Source organism: Castor canadensis, chromosome 12, assembly GCF_047511655.1.
Source record: "Castor canadensis chromosome 12, mCasCan1.hap1v2, whole genome shotgun sequence".
Taxonomy (NCBI): domain Eukaryota; kingdom Metazoa; phylum Chordata; class Mammalia; order Rodentia; family Castoridae; genus Castor; species Castor canadensis.
Window position 1 is genome coordinate 94,121,174 of NC_133397.1, and position 18,888 is coordinate 94,140,061.

The 18,888-nt window shown below is 33.6% G+C and overlaps 1 long non-coding RNA gene across 2 annotated transcripts in view; it reads left to right on the plus strand.

Moving 5' to 3' along the window:
• Window positions 1-18,888, plus strand: part of LOC141415070 (uncharacterized) — a 45,440-nt gene that overhangs the window by 20,511 nt on the left and 6,041 nt on the right. For both annotated transcript variants that reach the window (XR_012440096.1, XR_012440097.1), the window contains exon 4: window positions 14,091-14,199. This is a non-coding gene — a long non-coding RNA (uncharacterized lncRNA). The remainder of the gene's footprint in view (window positions 1-14,090; window positions 14,200-18,888) is intronic.

Genomic DNA, 18,888 nt, shown 5'->3' on the forward strand with positions numbered 1-18,888 from the left:
ATTGTATTTAATATTGTATAGTTTGTAAGTTTGTTATATATTATAGTGTCTTTCATCATTTTGCACCTATTAAGATAGTAGAAAAATGTTTCAGCAGTTACATCATTTATTCAAAGATTTTGGAGGTAAACTTTTAATGTGAACTATATGTATTACCTTGATCATAGTTCCAAAAATTATTTTTTTTGTTTATTCATTTATTCATATGTGCATATATTGTTTCAGACATCTTGCCCCCTTCCCCTCTCCCCCTCCTCTCCTACACCCCCCACTCTTCTGGCAGAACCTGTTTTGCCCTCCTCTCCAATTTTGTTGAAGAGAAGACATAAGAGATAATAAGAAAGACATAGCGTTTTTGCTAGTTTGAGATAAAGACAGCTGTACAGAGAGATTCCTAGCACTGCTTCCATGCACATGTGTATTACAACCTGAAATGGTTCATCTCTACCAGACCTCTTCACTACTTCCTGGTCACTTTCCCATAGTGGCCTCTGCCAGTTTAAGATTACTATATTTGCTCGCCTACAGTAAGCACATCAGCCACATTCAAGTTTTAGGTTGCCTTCCCTGTCCCTATTCCTCCTGTGCACACTCTCCCCTTAGTGTGTGACCCATGTGCAATAATATTACTGCATTTCTTTTAGGTCTAAAGTCCCCATATGAGGGAGAACATGTGATTTTTGGCCTTCTGAGTCGGCTAACTTCACTTAAGATGATGTTCTCCAGCTCCATCCATTTACTTGCTAATGACAAAATTTCATTCTTCTTTGTGGCTGAGTAAAATTCCATGGTGTATAAATACCACATTTTCTGAATCTGTTTGTCAATAGTGGGGCTTCTTGTCTGTTTCCATAACTTGGCTATTGTGAATAGTGCAGCAATAAACATGGTTGTGCAGGTGCCTTTGGAATAACCTGAGTCGCATTCCTTTAGGTATATTTCTAGGAGTGGTATTGCTGGATCTATAGTAGATCTCTGTTTAATTTTTTAAGAAGCCTCCATATTGTTTTCCAAAATGGTTTTACTAGCTTACATTCCCACCAGCAGTGTATGAGGGTTCCTTTTTCCCCACATCCTCACCAACACTTGGTGGTGGTGGTGTTTCTGATGATGGCTATTCTAACAGGGTGAGGTGGAATCTTAGTGTGGTTTTGATTTGCATTTCCTTTGTGGCTAGAGATGGTGAGCATTTTTTCATGTGTTTTTTGACCATTTGAATTTCTTCTTTTGAGAAAGTTCTGTTTAGTTCACTCGCCCATTTCTTTGTTGGTACATTGATTTTGGGAGAGTTTAGTTTTTTAAGTTCCCTGTATATTCTGGTTATCAGTCCTTTGTCTGATGTATAGCTGGCAAATATTTTCTCCCACTCTGTGGGTGGTCTCTTCAGTTTAGAGACCATTTATTTTCTTGTGCAGAAGATTTTTAGTTTTATGAAGTCCCATTTGTCTATCCTTTTTCTTAGTTTCTGGGCTGCTGGAGTTCTATTGAGGAAGTCCTTGCCTATACCTATTGCTTCCAGAGTATTCCCTGCTCTTTCCTGTACTAACTTCAGAGTTTCTGGTCTGGTATTGAGGTCCTTAATCCACTTTGAGTTGATACTAGTACAGGGTAATAACATGGATCTTGTTTCAATTTTCTGCAGGCAGATATCCACTTTTCCCAGAAACATTTGTTGAAGTGACTGTCTATTCTCCATTGTATGTTTTTGGTGACTTTGTAAAAAATAAGATGGGCATAGCTGTGTGGATTCATATATGGGTCCTCTATTCTGTTCTACTGGTTTTCATATCTGTTTTTGTGCCAGTACTGTGCTGCTTTTATTGCTATGGCTCTGTAATATAGTTTGAAGTTGGGTGTTGTGATGCCTCCAGCATTGCTCTTTTTGCTGAATGAATTTTGCTTTGGCTATTCACAGCCTCTTGTATTTCCAAATGTACTTTAGGGTAGATTTTTAAATCTCTGTGATGAATGTTATTGGGATTTTATGGGAATTGCATTGAACATTTAGATTGCTTTTGGTAGTATAGCCATTTTTACTGTGTTAATTCCACCAATTCATGAGCACAGGAGAGCTTTCCACCCTCTTTAGTCTTCCTTGATCTCTTTCTTCAGGGGTTTGTAGTTCTCCTTATGGAGGTCATTCATGTACTTTGTTAAGTTTACTCCTAGGTATTTGATTTTTTTTAAGGCTATATGGAATTGTTTTCATATATTCTCTCTCAATTTGTTCTTTATTGGTGTATAGAAAAGCTAATGTTATTCATAAGTTGATTTTGTATCCTGCCACATTGCTGAAGCTGTTTATAGTATCTAGGAGTTTTTGGGTCTTTGAGGTATAGGATCATGTCATCTCCAAATAAGGATACTTTGACAAGTTCTTCACCTATTAGTATTCCTTTTATGACTTCTTGCATTATTGCCCTGGCTAGGAATTCCAGTACTATTTTATGGAGAAGTTTAAGGAGAGTTGGTATTAGTTCTTCTTTAAAGGTCTGATAGAATTCAGCAGATAATCCCTCAGATCCTGAACATTTCTGTTTTGGGAGACTCTTTATTGATCCCTCAGTTTCATTTTGTGTTATAGATACGTTTAAGTGGTTAATATTTACTTGGCTCAGTTTTGGTTGGTCATAAGTATCAAGAAGTTTGTCCATTTCTTCAAGATTTTCAAATTTGTTGGAATATAGGTTATCAAAGTAGTCTCTGATGATTCCCTGAATTTCCTTGGTATTTGTTTTTTTTATCCCCCCTTTTTTGTTTCTGATTTTACTGATTTGGATGTTTTCTCCTCCTCGTTTTAGTCAGATTTGCCAGGGGTTTGTCAATCTTGTTTGTCTTTTCAAAGAAACAGCTTTTTGTGAGACCTTCATGATGATGTACATGTTGTCATTCTTTTTGTACCCACACATAAAGCATATATGTTGGAGGATAGGAGAGTGGAAACTGGACACAAAATAACATCTCAGTAAATATTTTGAATGAATTAATGAATGAAGGGTGAATTTTAACAGAGACAAATCTCATCATGAAGACATAGTAGATAAAAGTAATTAGAACTTTATTTAATGATGACTCATTTATAAATGCTTAATATGTTTTAGAAACTGTTCTCCACATTTTTTATACCATAGGAATTATTATTCCCCTGTTATTAGAGATGGTAATAGATTTAGAGAAGCTAAATAATTTGCCAAAAGTCATAGAAGTTGTTAAGAGGGGAAGCCAATTGCTGTCTGTGTGAATTTAAATTCTCTTACACCTAGTACAATAAAATTTTTTGTAGTGAGAACTCAAATATTTTTGAATGAGCACTTTTCTGTATTAAGTAAATCAATTAATATAAGAACATGCCTAATATTTTATCATAAAACTGCCTTTGGGCAGGAAATTTTTGCATATTTCTGGGCATTTTTATGTGTATTTTATTTAGAAATTAAAACATTTTACTCTAAAATATAAAGATTATGTGTTCTGTATTACCTTGATAGCATTTTACAAAAATTCACTGAATTTTTGTAAAGTCAGTGAAGATGATATATATAAATGTTCATTCTTACATATGTAGAAATCTCTAAGAATGTTCTGAATTTATTTGAAGCTAAGTTGTTATGGGTTCTTCCTGATACCTTTATCACATTTAGAAAAAACAGTTGTTAAGTTACTGTTGTAGATATTTTCCTACTCTCATTTTCTTCAGAACAAACATGCCTGTCATTTTCGGATCAATAAGAGAAAGAATGAGACTTTAAAAAGGACATGTGTTTTAGGCATTTTAATACTTAAATCTGACTTTTTAATGATTGATGAGCACTGTTATTTTCTATTTCTATCTTCTCTGAACTGTTCAGTGTATTTTTATTTTCTAAATAGGAATGAATGAAGTATATTGTAAAAAATATTTCAGATGCCTTGAAATAACCAATATTTTAGAAATGGAGAATAACTATTGCAGTGCAATATTTCTCAAATATATAAAATAATTGAATAGTATATTTAAATTATCTGTAGAAGAAAGTTTATGTTTCATTTTAATATCTGGGCAAGGAGAACTGGTTAATTTTCCTCATGCTTTTTCAAATATCTGCAAGTTATCTTTATTTTTGATACTTTAGAAAACATAATTCTGAATAGCCTTAAGCTATTATCTCTGCAGACTGAGAGTTGGATCCACAGATTGTTATAAAACTTAAACTATCTCATATCAAAATCAACAAATTATTTTTGTTGACACCAGGAACCATAAAATAGGAACTGAAGGTGAACACATTCATTGATTCTTAATGAACATTCACATGAACTTAAAATATTTAACATTACTGCATTTAATAAATCTTAAGTTGTTGCATTGGAACTAAAACCTAAAATATTATTCTTTTGATAGGACTTTTCCTGACCATGCAATCTAAAATAGAATCCTAGATTATTTTTCCCAGTTTATGCTGACCTTTTTTTCCTATTGTAATCATACTTATTTTTAATTCTGTATTTATTTATTTGTTTCCTGCATGTCCTTTTGACTAAATCATGTATTCCACAGTCAGCCTTGGACATCTGTAGTGCCTGGCCCAATGTAAGTATTATTAAATGAACAAAGATATAGGTTTATTTTCAAAGTTATGGATCATGTTATGGTAGGAGAGGAATATCAATCTAGGGATCAAAGTGATCTAGCTTTATGTCTGGCACAGATTTATTCTGTATGTGCTGCTTTTTTCATATGTAACAAGAAAAATGGTAGGAACTTGACAAAATGGTAGTCAGTGATCATTAATAGTCTTTCAAGCATTTTCTTATTAGGTGCTGCAAAGATGATGGTTACATCTTAGGCAATAATAACTCAACAATACATACTGATATTTTAATTATTTTTATTTAAATGTACATGACCAGCATTGTCCACATTTACAACTGATAATGTTAACACAAATGGTATAAGTTTTTAAGAAATTTAAATCTGTATTCTAATGTATTTGAGAATATGGTCTATCACTATAGCCTGAATTGAATAATGAAATAGTCTGATAGAAATGTGAGTTTTTACTTTGACACCTGTTCTCTTTAATAAGTGAATCTTTTAAGTTTTAAATCTTCTGTAATAAAATGACCTCAAAGACATGGTTAATGGTATTTTAAAAAGAAAATAATGCTGAGATGAAATTAGCAAGTACTGGGGTCAAATTATGTAGGACCTCATAAGTCAACATAAGGCTTATGGTTTCCCATCTAACCTAGTGTAAAAGTACTTGAAAAAGAAATCACTTTGATGACTTATTGTAATAACAGAAATATTCTGTATGTTAGCGCCAAAGGAGGTTAGTAGTTGGATTCCAGATAGAGGAGATCTAAAGGTGGAGACCTCAAAGACACTACTGTTTCTCTATTTTTAGTTGTGAAATTCCATGTAATGTTTTAACATGATATTTTGTGAAACATCTTCAGTATGGTCTAAAAGTCATCATATTTTTGAAAGTCAGTTATTGTGGCAATTCCTTTTTATTTAAAGGTGTTTTTTTCTTTTTAGCTATATTTTTCTTCATGAATTGTTTTATTCCTCAGACTGTTTTCTAATGTTGAAGACATGCCTTTTGTTGTCCATTCTGAAAAATAAATGTGAGCTAATCCCAGCACTGGGGAGGATGAGGCAGGAGCATCATGAGTTCAGGGTTCACCTGAGTTATATTGTGAGTTCAAGGTGAGCCTGAGCTACATACAGAAACCCTGTCTCAAAAAACAAAACAAAACAAAAACTACATTACTAAATCCCTACATTATATTATGAATGTATAACTTGTCAAATTAGAGGTAGCATGGCAAAAATTGTTGAAGACTTAGAAAGAAAGTAGTATGGGATGTTATGTATAACTGAAATTATTTAATTGTATCATCTGCTTTTACCTTTTGCAGGAGGTTAGGAGACGGTTAAGAGTATTAAGTATCCTCATTTCACAAAACCCATTGTTAAGTAAGATTTATCATATTCTGCCTGATTTCTATTTAACTTTCAAAACGAAAGCTTTAGGAAGAAATAGCATTTGCATCTGCAAATTCATTATTTAATTTTATTTTTGAATTATCATGTATTAATTAATCAAGGGGATTTCATTGTGATAATTTCATCCATGCATACAGTGCATTGTGAATAAGTTCACCTCCTCCATTATATTTTATTCCTTCTCTCCCTATCTCCTGCCCTCTTTTTCACATAGTGTTTGGTGGGTATCATTATGCTACTCTTCATGTGTATTTATAAAGTGTACTTTTCACTTCACCCTCAATATCCTTTCCTTCTCCTACCCCTTTAATCCTTACTGGATTGTCCCCCATTTACATTCATGTCCTATGATCATTGTTATTATTATCATTTTCATTGTTGTCATCATCATCCTTGTCTCTTTGTGTCATCATTATAATCTTCATCATCATTTTAGATCTAGGTTCCACAAATGAGTGAGAACATGCAATAATTGGCCTTGTTTTTTAAAGGATATATTCGTTATAAGGGGGGGCATTCATAATGACAATTCCAATTAGATGTATAGTGTACGTGCTTACATCACCCCCATCTTGAGCTTATCTTACTTCACTTAGCATGATGATCTCCAGTTCCAACCATTTTCATGCAAATCACATAACTCTTTTTCTTTATGGATGAGTAATTTTCCATATATATGTATATGCATGTATGTACACACACATGTAGATGTCCACACACGTACTATATTTCACTTATCTTCGGCATCACTTCTGCGCTTTGGCTGTTTCCTCAGTTTGACTAATGTGAAGAGAGTTGCAATAAACATGGGTAAGTCTATTTTTAGTTTTTTAAGAAGCCTCCATACTGATTTCCATTGTGGTTGCAGTAGTTTACATTCCCACCAACAGTGTATGAGAATTCCTTTTCCCCCATCCTTGCCAGCATTAGTTGCTGTTTCTGTTATCACTTAAGGATCTAACTGGGATGAGATGGAATCTTAGTGTAGTTTTGATTTGCATTTTCATTATGGCTAAGGATGGTGACCATTACTTCATGTATTTATTAACCATTTGTATTTCTTCTTCTAAGAACTGTTTCCAATTCATTTGCCCACTTATTTATTGGATTTTTTTTTGTTCTTTTGCAGCCTAGTTTTTTGAACTTTTGGTATATTCTGAATATTAATCCCTTATCCATTTAATAGTGGTGAAGATTTTTTTCTGATTCTGTTGGGTGTTTCTTGATTTTAGTAATTATTCCTTTTGATGTGCAGAAACTGATGCAATCAAGTGTTGCATTCTTGGGCAATTGCAGTTTTATTCAGAAATGATTACCTGTACCTACCAGAGATTTCCCTTCTTTTTCTATAGTACTTGAAAAGTTTCAGATCTTGCATTGAGCTCTTTGATACATTATGAAATGTTTTTTCCAAAAGGGTAAAATATAGGGTTCTAGTTTCAGGCTTCTGCATGTTACATAACCACTTTTCCCAGCATCACTATTGCAGAAGCTGTTTTCTCCACTGTGTGTTTTTGGCTTCTTTGTCAACAATTGCATAACTGTGGTTTTGTGATTGTATTTCTGGGTTTACTATTCTGTTTCATTCATCTTTGTGACTGTTTTTGTGCCAATATTATGCTGTTTGCTTGGTTTTAGTTTTTTTTATGGCTGTCTTGAAGTCTAGTATTGTGATACCTCAAATGTTAGCCTCTGTATTCAGGATCACTTTTGCTTTTTGGGATCTTTTGTGCTTCCATGTGAGTTTTTTGAATTGATTTTACTTTATCTACATGAATGATTTTGAAATTTTGATGGGCATTGCATTGAATGTGTAGATTGCTTTCAGTAATATAGCCATTGTTGTGGTATTAATTCTGTCAATTCATGAATGTCTTTTCATCTTCTGGTACCTTCTTCAGTTTCTTTCTTCAAGTTTTTCTAGTTTTCATCATGGAAGTCTTTCATCTCCTTACTTAGGTATATACTTAGGTATTTCATTATTTTTTGGAGAATATTGTGAATAGTATTTGCCTGATTTCATTCTTGGCCTATTCATTGTTGGTATATAGAAAAGCTGCTGATTTTTGTTTGTTGATTTTGTATCCTGCTACATTGCCAGAATTGTTTATTAGATCTAGAAGGTTTTTGGTGGAATCTTTGGGGTCTTTTGAGTATAGAATCATATCATCTGAAAGTAGAGATAATTTGACTTCTTCTTTGTCTATTTAAATCCCCTGTATTTCTTTCTCTTGCCTTATTGCTCTTGGTAAAAATTCTAATATATCAAATGTAATGGGGAGTTTACACCCTTATCTTACTCCTGAATTTAGAGGAAATGACTTTAGTTTTTCCCCATTTAGTATGATGTTGGCCTTAGGTTTGTCATACATAGACTTATTTATTTTGAGGTATATTCTTCAGTTCTTAGTTGTTTCAGAGTTGTCATGAAATTTTGTCAAAGTCTTTCTCTGCATCAGTTGAGATTATTGTGTGATTTTTGTTCTTCTGCATATATGTTCTATTACATTATTTATTTGTGTATGTTGAACATTCTTGCTTTACATTCCTGGAATGAATCAACTTGATCATGGTATGCGACCTTCTTAATGTGCTGTAGAATTTAGTTTAGAAGTGTTTTATGGAGATTTTTGTGTTTATGTTCATTAAAGAGATGGCATTTAATTCTGTTTTTTTCAGTGTGCCCATATCCAATTTTGGAATGAGTAATGCCCACTTCATAGAATGAGTTTGGTAAGTTCCTTCTTTTTGTAGTTTATGGAAATTTTGAGGAGTATTGGTGTTAGTTGTTCTTTAAAGGTCTGGTAGAATTTGGTAGTGAATCCTTTGGTTCTTGGTCTTTTGTTTTTTGGGAGACTCTTTATTATTGCTTCAAAATCATTTCCTGTTATAGATTAATTTAAGTGATTTATATATTCTTTGTTCAGTTTTGGTAGGTGAAATGAATATAGAAATGAATCTATAGATGAATTTATTATTCCTAAACTTTTCTGTTTGTTTGAATATATATTTTGAAGGTAGTCCCTCAAAATTTTCCAGATTTCATTGTATTTGTTGTAATACCCCTTTTCATATCTAATTTTATTACTTTGGGTCTTTTCCCTACTTCTTTCAGTTAGATTGTCTAAAGGTTTATCAATCTTATTTATCTTTTCAAAGAACCAACTTTTTGATTCATTGATTCTCTGTATTTTTTTGGTGTCTAGTTCATTAATTTCTCCTTAATCTTTATCATTTCTTTTCATCTGCTAGTTTTGGGTTTGGCTTGTTCTTGTTTTTCTATAAGTTTAACATTCATCATTAGACTATTTACTTCAGATTTCTCTTTATTTATTTATTTATTTGTTTATTAGGTAGGCTCTCACAGTTAAAAGGTTTCCTTGTACAACTGCCTTTGGTATATCCCAAAGATTCTGTTTTAATTTTCACTCCATTCTAGGAACTTTTGGGTTCCCTTCTCCATTTATGTCTTCAATGAGAACTGAATTTGTTGTTCAGTCTCCATGTGTTTGAGTATTTTCTGTAGTGTCTTTTCCTGTTGAGTTCTAGTTTTATTCCATTGTGGTCTCATAGGATACAGGGAGTTATTTTAATTATCTAATATTTGCTAAGACTTGATTTGTGTCTTAAAATGTGCTCTATTTTGGGGAATAGTCCATAGGCTGTGAGAAGAATATGTATTATGCATCAGCAAGAAGAAATGTTCTGTAATTTCTGTTAAGTCATTTGGTCTGTAGTGTCATTTAATTTTGAGGTCTATTTGTTGATTTTTGTTTTGGTCTGGATGGCCTATTTAATGATGAGAGTGGAGTATTGAAGTCTTCTACTGTTATTGCATTGGGTCTATTTGTTCTTTTAAATCCAGTAGTGTTTGTTTAATGAAGTTGGTTGCACCAACATTTCGCATGTATATATTTGCACTTGTTATTTCCACTTAATTGGTTTTCCCCTTTTTAAATTGCCTTCTATGTCTCTTCTCATTTGGGTTTGGAGTCTACTTTTTCAGATATGATGCTGCTACTCCTGCCTGCTTTTAGTATTCATTTGCTTGGAAGAATTTTTTTCCTACACTTTCTCCCTATGGCAATGTTTCATTTTGTCAGTGCCATGTGTTTCTTGTAGATAACAAATGATTGGGTCTTGCTTTTAATCCACTTCACCATTTCAGGTGTTTTGATTGTAGAATTGAGATCACTAATTGTGTTAATATTAAAAATGTATGCAGTAGTTCCTGGCATTTTGTTTTTGTAGTGTCTGATTACTTTTTTCTTCATTTGCTCATGTGATCATCTGGTGAGATTTATTTTTTCTCTTATTTTTGTGGCTACATTTATTTTCTTCTTTCATGTGTAGGAATTTTGTGAGTATCTTCTTCAATGCTACTTTAGTGGTCATTAGTTCCTTTAGGTTTTGTTTATTATGGAAGGGTTTTTTTTTGTCCTTTAGTTATGAATGATATCTTTGGTGGGTAAAGTAATCTTGGTTGCCAGTTATTGTTTTAAAATGATTGAAATATATCATTGAATGTCCTCAATTTTAAAGTTTCTGTTGAGAAATCTGTTATTCTGATGTGTTTACCTTTAAATGTAACTTGTTGCTTCTGGTTTGCAGTTTTTGATACTCTTTTGCAACTTTTGATACTTTTCCTTGTTCTGCATTCTTGATGTTTTGACTATCTTATTTCTTGGATTGGTCTTGTCTTGTCTCTTGAGCATCCTAAAAGCCTCCTGTACTTAAATGGGCTGTCCTCCTATTATTTTATTAAAATAATTTTCAAACTATTATCTTGTTACCTCTTCTTTGTATATGGCCATGATTTTTGGGTTTGGGGTTTTAATAGTGTCCCAGATTTCTTAGATATTCCATGCACAGTTTTTCATTTTTTCCGTTTTTCTTCAGATCACTGTTATAATGCATGTATCTTGTCTTTGAGCCCTGATATTTTGTCCACTCTACTTGAGAGATTTTCCATTGATTTTTATTTTATTTCATTTATCAAGTTTTTCTTTTCCAGAGTTTCAACTTGAGTCTTTTTCATTATTTCCATATCTTTATTGAATTCCTATCTCATATCCTTCACTGATTTCTTAATTTCATCCAGGTATTTAGTTGTATATTCTTTGATTTCTTTCAAGCTGGTTGTTTGTTCTTCTTTAAATTAGTCCAGCTTTTTATACATGTCCTCTTTCATTTTGCTGATCATTATTATGGTCATGCTTTTACATTCTTTGGGCTTTCTTTTTTTTTTCCACTATCCTTCATATCTGTTACTGTAGGGTTGTTGGCCTTTGGAGGTGTCATATTACCGTGAGTTTTTTTCATGTTTCTCATGTTTCTGCCTTCAGGTTTACACTTCTGAGGTTAAATTCTTTATTTGGAAATTTTAATCACTAGTGGCCTTTCAGTTGAAGCATTCTTAGTGTTCAGGCAGGACTATGTAGTGGGAGTGTTGCAGTATTGTTTCTCACCATTGACTGTGGAATAGCTCTGTAGGGAAACTTTTGTCCATGTGGCAAAGGCACCTGTTCTGGTACCAGCACCACTCAGATACAGGAGAAGTAGGTGGAGACTCTACTGTTGTGTTTCCTTGAGTATGGGTTGGTGGTATATGTGGGCTGAAGGCAAGGCTGTTTAAGGGCCAGTTCTCCCATGCTGTTTCTACCTTAGAAGCTTCCCCTTATTCTATACTGGCAGCCACTTCTGGCCACATGGTGCTTTTAATTCTATATGTCAGGAAAGTTCCCACTTACTTCCAGGTCTCTCCCCTTATGCTCCATGGGTAAACACATGTGTAACCCCTAGTGTTCCTGTTGAGGGGAACAAATACCACACTGAACACTGCACTGGTGGTGGACTGAGGGACTCAGGTGCTCTGCCTATAGGTCTCAGTTCTTTTGGACCCCACCCAGCCATTCACCACTCTGTGGAGAGCTTGGCTTCTCCTCCCAGGAGATTTTGGGAGTTGAGCTGCAAATGATTTCTTAACTTGCCCTGTTTCCTTTCTGTTTCACTGTATTTTTCACCATCCAATCCTCTTTATATTTCTCAGTATTCATTCTTTCTTTTACTCTTCTGAATGTTGTCTCCTTTGTTACCTAGGACTCTTCTCATTCATGGAATGTGATGGAGAAAGCTTCTACTCCTCTGCCATCTTTCAGAACTCTTGAGTTAGTTTTTAATGTGCAGTACACTCAACTAGGGCAATATGTATGCATTTTATTTAAATCACATTGGGAATTGTGACATTCTAAAGTATTTGGAGGTGTGAGAGACTTATACATTGTAAATCAAAGTGCTTGTAAATTTTAAGAAGTGCATGTGTTGCATGTGCTATTGTATGTACAAGTGTTGTAGTGCTGGTACTTTAAAAATTGGTGCCTAATAATTGGAAAGATTTATGTTATAGAAGAGGAATACTAAACATTAAAATACTCTTTCTTTTGCCTTTGCATTTTCACATTAGCTTTTCTGGTTTTAGTATTATGTCTTATGTTAGCTGTAGGCAATAATTTGAAATTTCCCTTATTAAAAGATCTTTTTGTTCCCAGTGATTTCAATAACTGCATAATAAAAATAGTCCTGCTATTTTTATACCAGTGTGCTATCACTTACTGCCATCTTTTTTGCCATTTAGTTTTTGTTTCTCTAGCACTAGAAATGAATTTGCACTACTGTAGCCATTTTTTCCCTAAAAGGGTCGATTTATTGGGTTTGAATCCTGATTCTGCCATGTGTTGACAGTGGAAGGAAATCTTTCTGTACTTCATATTTTTTAATTAATGTTTGGTCAGGTTTCCTTTCTTACTTCTTTATTTTGTCCATAAAATAATTAAGGTAGTGTTTTTCCAACCAGTAATAGAATATATTAAGTAAAATATAGGTAACAATGTGAGAAATAACAATGTAAATGAAGGTAAAAAGTCAAGAAATGCAGATATAGTAAGTACAAATCCAATATTATTACTATGGTCAAATTTCAGAAGTGGTGGGAGCTTCCTGCATCCAAAAAGGAAAAACTATAATAATTCAGAGGCTGGAATAACTTCAGATTCCTTTAAGAGTTATGTTTTGCACATTACCAAATTTTCTTAATTACTTGTAAGAATGAGAACTATTGTGTTTAAAATGTATTTAGAAATTTGTGGCTTTATCATTTCTTGTGAATATAAACAGGTAAGTTAGGGTATATTATAAAATATTTTACATAGATCTTATTATTTTAAATGTTGATTAAGTTTAGCTTATGGAATTATTGTAGAACTACATTAAGCACATATAATGAAGGAACATATATTTTCATTTTTTAGGAACACTATATTCATGTATTAGTGCCTCTGGCTGAAAATTATGTAGCTTTTTGAAAACATACATTATCAAAGATCAATTCGATGCAGTCATTTATTTTCCTTTTGTTTTCTCATTCACTCATTCAACAGACATACAAAGTGCTTAATTTTTATCTGGTTTGCTTGTTTTTATGTGTTTGTGTACACACTGTGTAGCAATTTACAACTTTTCATTTCAATAGTACATGAGTTGTTTCCTTTCTCTGCTCTCATAAGCTTTTCTGAGGGCATCTGTGGGCATAAGTGACATGTTACATATTTCTCTGGGTATTTGTTAACAAAATATTTACAAAAAACAGGTCTAACTAATGAGCTTATTTAAGAATAGGTATGTTCTTCTCAAACAATATTGCATACATATTTACTATTCTCTAATAGATTATTATTCAAAAGAATGTTGTGATAAAGTCTTTACTATAAAAGAGTAATGTGTGTTTATATTAGATTTACATGAAGCAGAGAATACCTATTCATATGGATAAAGTCTGATATCTACTTGTAGAATATTAAAAGTATGCAGTTATTTCTAGTTTATTGTATTTAATTTGAGAAGGATAAAATTTTCCTTATGCTTATGAGAAGATATATTCTTGCAGAGTATAAGATATAAGAACATTTGTCAGCAAAGTAGATATTAAATTTAAGTATGTTTGTTGTTGTCTTTTGGCATAACAAATTGCTGAAATGGAATACTATGTTTATAATAAACATCTAATGATTACAAAACAAAATTACCTGTACTTTACATGCAGTGCTACTCTTTTGACATTCCTATTTGGACTACTTACAAGTTCTGTAGCCATGCACGAACAAATGCTGCATGGAAAAGGCTTTTTAGTCCTCGGCTACTTACTTGAAAAGGTAAGTGATATGTATTGATGATGTTACTGTGTAGCTTTCATAGGAGAACAACTGACAATTAGTAATTGAATTTTTGTAACTTCCCTCTCCATTCATGGTATCATTGTCATAGATTGCTAATTGAAGAACATTTATGTATTATGACTTAAACACAAGTGTAGAAATGGAATTATAATGGGTGTTACAGATGTAAATAATGAAGAAATTTTTAGTGAAAGTAGAAACTAGAGAAAAACTCTCACATACTTCTATCAAATTACAATATCACTTCTCCTATTTTTTTGCTAGTTGTTCCTTTGCTGTCTTTACATTCAGCTTGTTTCCTAGAAATCTTCTAATTTTGTTTTGCTCAAATGGATTGACTTTTCGCATGAATTTTTGGTTTCTCTTATATTCTTTTGTGCTCTGTGCTTATATTTTAATATAACAGCTTTTTCTTATCAATATGTAGTATATCAACAGTATAAGTTAAATGGGTTTAGTTTCTTTCCATTTTGTGTCATTTAAGTTCCTGGTGTTTTTTGTTTGTTTGGCTTGTTTTTTTTAATTTAATTTTTATTTTTATTGTTTTATTATTCATATGTGCATACAAGGCTTGGGTCATTTCTCCCTTCTGCCCCCACCCCCTCCCTTACCACCCACACCACCCCCTCCCTCTCCTCCCCACCCCCTCAATACCCAGCAGAAACTATTTTGCCCTTATCTCTAATTTTGTTGAAGAGAGAATATAAGCAATAATAGGAAGGAACAAGTGTTTTTGCTGGTTGAGATAAGGATAGCCAAACAGGGAGTTGACTCACATTAATTTCCTGTCTGTGTGTGTGTTACCTTCTAGGTTAATTCTTTTTGATCTAACCTTTTCTCTAGTTGCTGGTCCATTTTCCTATTGGCCTCAGTTGCTTTTAAGGTATCTGCTTTAGTTTCTATGCATTAAGGGCAACAAATGCTAGCTTATTTTTTAGGTGTCTTACCTATCCTCACCCCTCCCTTGTGTGCTCTCGCTTTTATCATGTGCTCAAAGTCCAATCCCATTGTTGTGTTTGCCCTTGATCTAATGTCTGCATATGAGGTAGAACATATGATTTTTGGTCTTTTGGGCCAGGCTAACCTCACTCAGAATGATGTTCTCTAATTCCATCCATTTACCAGCGAATGATAACATTTCGTTCTTCTTCATGGCTGCATAAAATTCCATTGTGTATAGATACCACATTTTCTTAATCCATTCGTCAGTAGTGGGGCATCTTGGCTGTGTCCATAATTTGGCTATTGTGAATAGTGCCGCAATAAACATGGGTGTGCAGGTGCCTCTGGAGTAACCTGTGTCACAGTCTTTTGGGTATATCCCCAAGCGTGGTATTGCTGGATCAAATGGTAGATCAATGTCTAGCTTTTTAAGTAGCCTCCAAATTTTTTTCCAGAGTGGTTGTACTAGTTTACATTCCCACCAACAGTGTAAGAGGGTTCCTTTTTCCCCACATCCTCATCAACACCTGCTGTTGCTGTTGTTGCTGATGATGGCTATTCTAACAGGGGTGAGGTGGAATCTTAGTGCTGTTTTAATTTGCATTTCCTTTATTGTTAGAGATGGTGAGCATTTTTTCATGTGTTTTTTGGCCATTTGAATTTCTTCTTTTGAGAAAGTTCTGTTTAGTTCACTTGCCCATTTCTTTATTGGTTCATTAGTTTTGGGAGAATTTAGTTTTTTAAGTTCCCTATATATTCTGGTTATCAGTCCTTTGATGTGTAGCTGGGAAATATTTTCTCCCACTCTGTGGGTGTTCTCTTCAGTTTAGAGACCATTTCTTTTGATGAACAGAAGCTTTTTAGTTTTATGAGGTCCCATTTATCTATGCTGTCTCTTAGTTGCTGTGCTGCTGGGGTTCCATTGAAAAAGTTCTTACCTATACCTACTAACTCCAGAGTATTTCCTACACTTTCTTGTATCAGCTTTAGAGTTTGGGGTCTGATATTAAGGTCCTTGATCCATTTTGAGTTAATATTGGTATAGGGTGACATACATGCATCTAGTTTCAGTTTTTTGCAGACGGCTAACCAGTTTTCCCAGCAGTTTTTGTTGAAGAGGTTGCTATTTCTACATTGTATATTTTTAGCTCCTTTGTCAAAGACTAGTTGGTTATAGTTGTGTGGCTTCATATCTGGGTCCTCTATTCTGTTCCACTGGTCTTCATGTCTGTTTTTGTGTCAGTACTATGATGTTTTTATTGTTATTGCTTTGTAATATAGTTTAAAGTCGGGTATTGTGATACCTCCAGCATTGTTCTTTTGACTGAGTATTGCCTTGGCTATTCATGGCCTCTTGTGTTTCCATATAAATTTAACGGTAGATTTTTCAATCTCTTTAATGAATGTCATTGGAATTTTGATGGGAATAGCATTAAACATGTAGATTACTTTTGGGAGTACAGACATTTTTACTATGTTGATTCTACCAATCCATGAGCATGGGAGATCTCTCCACTTTCTATAGTCTTCCTCAATCTCTTTCTTCAGAAGTTTATAATTTTCCTTGTAGAGGTCATTCACATCTTTTGTTAGGTTTACACCTAGGTATTTGATTTTTTTTGAGGCTATTGTAAATGGAATTGTTTTCATACATTCTTTTTCAGTTTGCTCATTGTTAGTGTATAGAAATGCTAATGATTTTTCTGTGTTGATTTTATATCCTGCTACCTTGCTGTAGCTATTGATGATGTCTAGAGGCTTCTGAGTAGAGTTTTTTGCGTCTTTAAGGTATAGGATCATGTCATCTGCAAATAAGGATATTTTGACAGTTTCTTTACCTATTTGTATTCCTTTTATTCCTTATTCTTGCCTAATTGCTCTGGCTAGGAATTCCAGTACTATGTTGAATAGGAGTGGAGATAGTGGGCATCATGTCTGGCTCCTGATTTTAGAGGGAATGTTTTCAGTTTTTCTCCATTTAGTATAGTGCTTGCTGTAGGTTTGTCATATATAGCTTTTATAATGTTGAGGTACTTTCCTTCTATTCCTAGTTTTCTTAGAGCTTTTATCATGATATGGTGTTGGATCTTATCAAAGGCTTTTTCTGCATCTATTGAGATGATCAAGTGGTTTTTGTCTCTGCTTCTGTTAATGTGGTTTATTACGTTTATTGATTTTTGTACGTTGAACCACCCCTGCATTCCTGGGATGAAGCCTACTAAGTCGTGGTGAATAATCTTTTTGATGTGTTGTTGAATTCGGTTTGCCATTATTTTGTTGAGGATTTTTACATCAATGTTCATTAAGGAGATTGGCCTATAGTTCTCCTTTTTGGAGGTGTCTTTGCCTGGTTTTGGGATAAGTGTAATACTGGCTTCATAAAATGTGTTTGGCAGTTTTCGTTCCCTTTCCATTTTGTGGAACAGTTTAAGGAGGATTGGTATGAATTCTTCTTTAAAGGCCTGATAGAATTCAGCAGAGAATCCATCAGGCCCTGGACTTTTCTTTTTGGGGAGACTCTTGATTGCTGCTTCAATTTCATTTTGTGTTATAGATCTATTCAGGTGATTAATTTCCTCTTGGTTCAGTTTTGGATGATCATATGTATCTAGAAATCTGTCCATTTCTTTAAGATTTTCAAATTTATTTGAATATAGGTTCTCAAAGTAGTCTCTGATGATTTCCTGGACTTCCATGGTGTTTGTTGTTATCTCCCCTTTTGCATTCCTGATTCTACTAATTTGGGTTTTTTCTCTCCTCATTTTAGTCAGGTTTGCCAGGGGTCTATTGATCTTGTTTATTTTTTCAAAGAACCAACTTTTTGTTTCATTAATTCTTTGTATGGTTTTTTTGGTTTCTATTTCATTGATTTCAGCTCTTATTTTTATTATTTCTCTCCTTCTATTTGTTTTGGGATTTGCTTGTTCTTGTTTTTCTAGGAGTTTGAGATGTATCATTAGGTCATTGATTTGGGGTCTTTCAATCTTTTTAATATATGCACTCATGGCTATAAACTTTCCTCTCAGGACTGCCTTAGCTGTGTCCCATAGGTTCCGGTAGGTTGTGTTTTCATTTTCATTGACTTCCAGGAACTTTTTAATTTCCTCTTTTATTTCATTGATGATCCATTGTTCATTAAGTAGTAAGTTATTTAGTTTCCAGCTGTTTGCATGTTTTTTGTCTTTACTTTTGTTGTTGAGTTCTACTTTTACTGCATTGTGATCAGATAGTATGCATGGTATAATTTCTATTTTCTTGTATTTGCTGAGGCTTGCTTTGTGCCCTAGGATATGATCTGTTTTGGAGAAGGTTCCATGGGCTGCTGAGAAGAACGTATATTGTGTAGAAGTTGGATGAAATGTTCTGTAAACATCAAGTAGGTCCATTTGATCTACTGCATATTTTAGATCTTGGATTTCTTTATTGATTTTTTGTTTGGATGATCTATCTATTGATGATAATGGGGTGTTAAAGTCTCCCACAACCACTGTGTTGACATTAATATATGCTTTTAGGTCTTTCAGGGTATGTTTGATGAAATTGGGTGCATTAAATTGGGTGCATACAGATTGATGATTATTATTTCCTTTTGGTCTATTTCCCCTTTTATTAGTATGGAATGTCCTTTTTTATCTCATTTGATCAATGTAGGTTTGAAGTCTACTTTGTCAGAGATAAGTATTTCTACTCCTGCCTGTTTTTGGGGGCCACTGGCTTCGTAAA